This window comes from Pyxicephalus adspersus, chromosome 3 (genome assembly GCF_032062135.1).
Source record: "Pyxicephalus adspersus chromosome 3, UCB_Pads_2.0, whole genome shotgun sequence".
Classification (NCBI taxonomy): Eukaryota; Metazoa; Chordata; class Amphibia; order Anura; family Pyxicephalidae; genus Pyxicephalus; species Pyxicephalus adspersus.
The window spans coordinates 57016767-57024385 of NC_092860.1; positions in this window are offsets into that span (position 1 = coordinate 57016767).

Here is a 7619-nt window from a genome sequence, read left to right on the forward strand (position 1 = left end):
TTCTTCTGTCATTTGAAACCATCACCACTTCCCACACTACATATCTCCCATCCTTTTGTGTGTGAAATTCCCCCACCTACTAGAATGTAAGCTCTTCGGGGCAGGGTCCTCTCCTCCTGTATCACTGTCTGTGTTAGTCTGTCATTTGCAATCCCTATTTAATGTACAGCGCTGTGTAATATGTTGGCGCTATATAAATCCTGTTTAATAATAATAATAATAATAATAGGAACACTATAAAGAATATAACAAAATGTAAAAGACAGATTGCAAAGGAAAGTAAGGCAAACCCCCCCAATTTTTTAAAAATATATTAATAGCAAAAAGATCAGATCTGAGCATGTAGGCCCCTTAAAGGATGTCTCTGGGTTGGTAACTGGGGATATAGAAAAGGCAAATTTATTAAACACTTTTTTTTAGCTGTGTACACAAAGAAAAATGGCAGGGCTCAAGTTCAAATTCATAACAGCAATGTCAGCGCCTTAAATGAGTCACAATGGCTCTAAATTGATATGAATGAGAAACAATTGGGCAAAAATATGGTTGACAAAGCACAAAGACATGATGGATTACATCCATGTGTCCTCAAAGAGCTGAGCTCGGTTATTTCAAAGCTGATATTTCTAATTTTTAGAGACTCTTTAGTTACTGGTATGGTACCGATGGACTGACGTAAGGCCAATGTGGTTCCTATCCTCAAAAAGGGAGCAAAATCATTACCAGGTAACTACAGAGCCGTTAGTTTAACATCCATAGTTGGAAAGGTCCTAGAGAGTTTGATAAAGAACCACATAGGGGAGTTTCTACTAGAAAATTATATTATAAGTGATAGTCAGCATGGCTTCAAGAAACACAGAAGTTGTCAAACAAATTTACTCTTTTTTTCTGAGGAAGTAAGTAAACAAGTAGACAGTGGAATAGCAGTTGATATTAGTGTACTTGGACTTTGCTAAAGCATTTGACACAGTACCCCACAGACGGGTAATATGCAAGTTAGGGTCAATAGGTTTAGAAAAGTCAATCTGTAAATGGATAGAGAACTGGCCTAAAGACCGCATCCAGAGAGTTGTAATTAATAATTCATACTCTGAATGGTCTAAGGTTATTAGTGGTGTACCCCAGCGTTCAGTGTAGGGACCTTTACTGTTTAACATCGTTATAAATGATATAAAGTTTGGGACTAAAAGTACCATTTCCGTGTTTGCAGATGACACCAAACTATGTAATGGAATTAAGTCCATACAGGCTGTCTATATTTTACAAGCAGACCTGGATGTAGTGTTTGAGTGGGCAGCCAAGTGGCAAATGACATTTATTTTAGATAAACGTTATGCACTTGGGGGCTAACAACATGCATGCTTTATACTTTCTAGCTGGAATACATTTGGGGGAGTCAGAAATGGAAAGAGATCTGGGGGTTATGGTAGATCATGGACTTGGTAACGGCATGCAATGCCAAGCTGCAATATCTAAAGCTAGTACTTTCTTGTATTAAAGAGGAATAGACTGCAGAGATGGAGACATAATCCTGCCCCTGTACAAAGCATTGGTCAGACCACATCTGGAATATGTATTGGGCACTAGTTCACATAAAAGACATTGTGGAATTGGAGAGAATGCAGAGAAGGACAACTAAACTAATAAAAGGAATGGAGGAGCTCAGCTATGGGGAGAGATTAGCTGAACTGAATCTATTCTCCCTTGAGAAGAGACGTTTATAGGGGGGATATAATCACCCTGTATAAATATATAAATGCTCCACAGAGAAAACCCTTTTATCCCAATTATTCACTTTGAAATCATTACAAAGAACAAGAGGGCACTCTGCATCTGGAGGAAAAAAAGTTTGAGCTCCGGATAACGTAGGGATTCTTCACTGTAAAGTCTGTAAAAATGTGGAATCGGCTCCCTCAGGAAGTAGTTTCAGCAACTACGATAGACTGTTTTAAGAAAAAGCTGGATGTTTTTCCAGAAGCACAGAATATAAATGGGTATTAAGGATTTAAAGTAAATATAACAGAGACAGTTGATCCAGGGAACATCCAAATGCCTCATGGAATCAGGAAGGAATTTTTTTCCCCTGCTGAAGCAAATTGTACCAGGGTTTTTTTTTTTGCCTTTTCTCTGGACCAACTATGTCTTATAGGGTTTTATATCTGGAATATGTTTATTTCCCTAGTGGTTGAACTTGATGGACGTATGTCTTTTTTCAACCTAACCTACTATGTAAGTATGTAAATACATAATTTATATATAAAATCAATGTACACGTTATGCATTGTAGACACTGATGTCTTATAAGAGAGTACATAGACTGACAGGCTTTAGGAGACTGGTACCTATATTTGGGAACCTACTTAGAAGTTGATTCTACTATGATAAAGCTGTTAACAACATTTCAATTTTAATTTTGGGTAAATATTGTGCAAGACAACAATTACACATACATCATTCCTCATTCTAACATCAAGGCTAGGAATATACATGCCCTATTGCACAAGAGATCTCAGCCTATAAAAATGTCAAGGATTAATTAATTAGTTAGGCCTTACTTTGGGGATTGCTGTCTTAGATGGAGATGTGGATGCATCCATCTCCCTGCAATTTATCTTTACTAGTATTGCAGTGGGACCATAAGACCACGGTGGCTATTGCACTTTTTCTCTAACAGAGCATTCAGTCATCAATGAATCAAAGATCCAGACTCAGACCTTAGTAAACGCTCTTCTGCAAATAGACTGGCCTTAGGTACCTGAATATACAGTAAGAAAGAGGTAATATCTTTCCAGATACTGTTCTCTTAGAGATACTAGTCCATCTACAGTATGTGCTTAGATACAACCAGCCAATACAACAGCTTATACAGGCATCCACCAATTAAATTTTGACTTTGTCCAAAATGTGTAACTGGTAAGCATTTGATGTGTAAGCACACAGAATAATTGATATGTAGGGTGGCTGTGGTAGCATTGATCTCTAGTAGTTTCATGCAGTCTGTAGTCTAAAGCCCTGATTTATTAAATGCTCTCCATGGCTGGGGAGAACACACTTTCTGCAGTAAAGCTGGGCGATCCAGCAGACCTGGAATGAGTTTCCTAAAAGTCATACTTGTTAGTAAATGTTTTCAACCCTGGATCAGATTCATTTCAGTTTTGCTGGATCACCCAGCTTCATTGCTGAAAGTGTATTCTCTCCAGCCTTGGAGAGCTTTAATAAATCAGGCCCTATGACTCTACTGAAGCAATGTCCTCAAACTCTGACCATTTCTGTTCCATGTGTTTGTATATTGTATGTATATGGTTGTGTTAGGGTCAGTGCTTGAGCCCCTATTTTAAATAAACTGACCACCATCCATCTAAAGACTGTTGTATTATGTAATATGTGTTTCTTTGCCATTGTACACCTTTAATTAATTAAATAAAAAGAAAAAAAGGTGATATTAGACTATACAGGCAGATATTGATTATAATCCAGAAAGTACAAGTAATCTTTTGGGTTTGAGTCTCTTTAGACTATCCATCAACTCTGATGTGTCGAAGCTGTTGCTTCGCCCTCTACAAATGCACTAAAAGTAAAGCTCAGATCTTTTGGATTTTTCCATATGTTACCACAAGGCAGTTCTTTTGCATTCTACTGAATGTTACATTAAAGCCTTAACCATAATAGCCATGCCAATGGAGACCTCTCCTCTGCATACTCTATGCACATAGCTATGTTGTTGTAAAATGATGATGACAATCACGTTTGGTCTGAACAGGAAACAAAATCATTCACTTCTCTCTCTTAGGATGGTTCTACACGGATGTTTTTAAAAACACATGTAAACGTTCCTACTGCGTTTATATGTGTTTTTATGCACATTTATTAGCATTTTAAAGCTTGCCTTTAAAACGCTGGAAAACGACTATACCTCATTTTCCAATGTTTTACCGTCCCCCCCAAAAAATCCAGGAAATCGATGGAAGCGTTTACCCGCATTTTTGGGAGTTTTCCAGCGTTAATGCCACGCTTTAATTTTTTAAACGTTGCAAGCAACGTTATATATAACGTTAATAATGTCCTGGTGTAGATTAGTCCTTTGGAATGCATTAGAATTTCAAAAACCTTTAAAGCCTCAGGTTAAATGCTGGGGAAAACATCCGTGTAGACTAAGCCTTAGTGAACAGTGTATAGAGAACAGTAGCACCATTTAAATGTATTTATGTACTGTGTATTCTATTAATGCCTAAATATACTGCCTATACTGAAGGTGTTTCTTACTGTAATGACTACTAAAACTTCTAACAAAAGAAATTGGTTCTCAATAGGTTCTCAATTCCTCTAACTTCTGGTGGGTTCGCAAAATTTCGGCGAATCAATTTTGCGAATTCCATTAAAGTCAATGGGCCGACTTTAAACATTAATAGCAAAGCCCCTATACATGTTAGAACCACCAAATTTGCTAGGTAAGTGTAGGAGAACAGTCGCAAGGAAAAATTACAAAAGTTCCAAAAGACCTTGTGGTTTTCCAGAAAATGGCAGGCAAAGTGACAGAAGGCAAACAGGATTTTTGCGTGATGGACTAAGACCAGAATGCAGCACGAACATTAGGACATTGGGAAAGGGTGAACTCAACCCACTAGCAACAGTCTCTGTCGTCAAAACAGCAGGAAAATGCGTTGCTATTTAATGTATGCACCCCTATTGAATTTACATTAGGCACATTAGGTGACATTAGGCGACATTAGGCAAGGATGGAGAACCAGAGACGGAGCATGGGCCAGCGAGAGCAGTAGCAATGTGTGGCCTCCGGTCAGCTATCGCAAGGGAGACCTCATTGGTAAGAGTCATGGAGAGCTGGGTGTAGTGCATCATCAATGCCACCCAGAAGTGTATAATTTTAGTGAATGGAGTACTGACAGGCGGCAGCAGCAGCAAGAGGTGGCGGAACCAGAGACAGAGCATGGACCGCATTGGTAACTGGCATTTAGAGCTGGGTGTAGTGCTTCATCAATGCCACCCAGAAGTATGTAATACAATTCAAGTGAATAAAGTACTGAGAGACGGCAGCAACAGCAGGAGGAGGAGGGGGTGGGCCCTGGGAAGGAGTGGGGACAGCATTGGTAACTGGCATTTAGAGCTGGGTGTAGTCCATCGTCAGAAATTTATCTGTACCAAACGGTCTTCTTTGGTAAATAGGAACAGATATCAAACACTAAAATATCTGTATTTGGGCTCCCCGGTGTTTACAGTCCCGCCTAACTCACAGAGCAGAAGCTACAGGAGGCTGACATTTATTTGCAATAATTTCATTACCATTTCTATATAAAGTCCACTTCTGGAGAACATTTTCTGAGCTGTATTATTGGAAAGACTATGAAAATTACAACCATTAATAGAAGATTTCAAGGAGTTTTACTTGTTGTTCATGCAGATCACACTGTTTTCTTAAATAAAGTCAAGGATTTGAAGACTGGTGAAGCTGTGCGAGGAGCAAGGCTATTTTTTGGGCAAAATGTTCTAAATGTGGAACCAGTAGAAGACTCCAGAGGCCAAGAGGTTGAAAGAGAGACAAAAGAAGGAAGATTCTGCATCTCCAGCACCAAAAGGTCTTGAGCTTGGGAGCTTCTGACCTAAACATATGTCGCTATGGGAAACTGTGTTGGCTGCAGGTGGGCACAAGAAATCATGTTTACCTATTTGACATCCTCACCATGGGACCAGGGATCTTTAAAAATTGGTCTCCAAGTGGTGCTTGAAGACAAAGACATCCTAAAAGTCACCCACGACTGTCGTTGGCTAGGAGATATTTTGTCCCCCCAATGTGGTGTGTTTTTGAATAAAATTATATAAAATTAATAATATTTTGATACACAGGTGGGTGATGTGTACTTGTTTTTCATGGAGATTGGTTGTTTTCTTCCTCATCGAACATCTGCTGTGAAGAAATATTTGACTCGGCATCTAAATATGCCTTCTGCACAAGTACATTTCTTGAATATCAAACAAACATTGATGGAGCAAAATCCTAATATGTGTTCTGACCGTCCATCGTCCGCTACTTTGCTGAAAGTGTTGGCTCCGGAAGTATCGCACCTCCTAGATTTGCATGAAGCTATGTTCGATGGCATGCTCACTGACTTTACATTGTTAGTTGACAGCTCTCTTAATGCTCCTCGCCTAGCAAAAGCCGATGCTTTAGCTATGACTGAGAACTTATGCTCTGAGCTTCCCAAAGAACTTCAGCTGTTTTGTGTCCTACAGCAAAAGAGAAGAGAAAAGGCTTTAAAAGAATATGATGTTACCAGCCATGGATTCCTTGTGAGATGAGTAAACAAGGCCATGATCTCTAAATGGGTCATTCCTAAAAAAAAGATTGGTGCTAGGAGACACCTTAGCACATACACACTTGTCCTCTTTGAGAACCACAGAACAATATTATATTTAGTTCTCTCATGTATCAGCTTGCTGGTAGGATTCATAACAAATAATTACCATTTGAAAGGAAGAGAACTACTCTAATATTGATACAGTTGTATGTCTGCTTAAATACTTCAGAAAGTCTTGGATAGAGTTTATTTGTTGTTTTTTTTTTATTAGTACATTTATATGTGGGGAAAAATAAGCACAGAACAACTCAATGTGCCTCTACTCTATTTTTGGGTTTCAGCATAGTCTGTTAAAATGTATCATTGTAAAAATTATAGCTACTTTGGTTTGTTTAATGCAACTGTTTCAAATATTGGGCATTTTGTAAAATACTGTACATTTGTCCATTTCCAAATAAAGTAGGCCAGAAATTTCATTGTACCAAACAGTCTTCTTTGGTAAATAGGAACAAGTAACAAACACTAAAATATCTGTATTTATTTTACAGTAGCACAGAAATTTCACTGTACCAAACAGTCTTCTTTGGTAAATAGGAACAGGTATCATACACTAAAATATATGTAATTATTTTAAAATAGCACATAAATTTCACTGTACCAAACAGTCTTCTTTAGTAAACAGTAACAGGTATCAAACACTGACATCTGTATTTTTTTATATTAGAACAGAAATTTTTCTGTACCAAATTGTCTTCTTTGGTAAATAGCAAGAGGTATCAAAAGCTGAAATATCTGTATTTTTTATAGAGTAGGACACAATTTTTTTTTTAAAAAATGGTCTTCTTTGGTAAATACCAAGAAGTATCAAACAATTAAATATATGTATTTTATTTAGAGAAATACAGAATTTTTTCTGGCTTTTTTGATAGATAGCAAGTGCTATCAGAATAAAATATCTGTATTTCTTTGAGAGAAATACAGAATTTTTTCTGGCTTTTTTGATAGATAGCAAGTGCTATCAGAATAAAATATCTGTATGTTTTGAAAGGAAACAGAAATTTTTCTGGCTTTTTTGATAGCAAGTAGGATCAGAATAAAATATTTTTTTAATTTTTTAAGAGAAATACAGAAAATTTTCTGGCTTTTTTGATAAATTGCAAGTGGGATCAGAATAAAATATCTTTATTTTCTTGAGAGAAATACAGAAATTTGTCTGGCTTTTTTTGATAGCATATGGGATCAGAGTTAAATATCTGTATTTATTTAAGAGAAATTCATAAATTTTTCTGACTTTTTTGATAGATAGCAAAT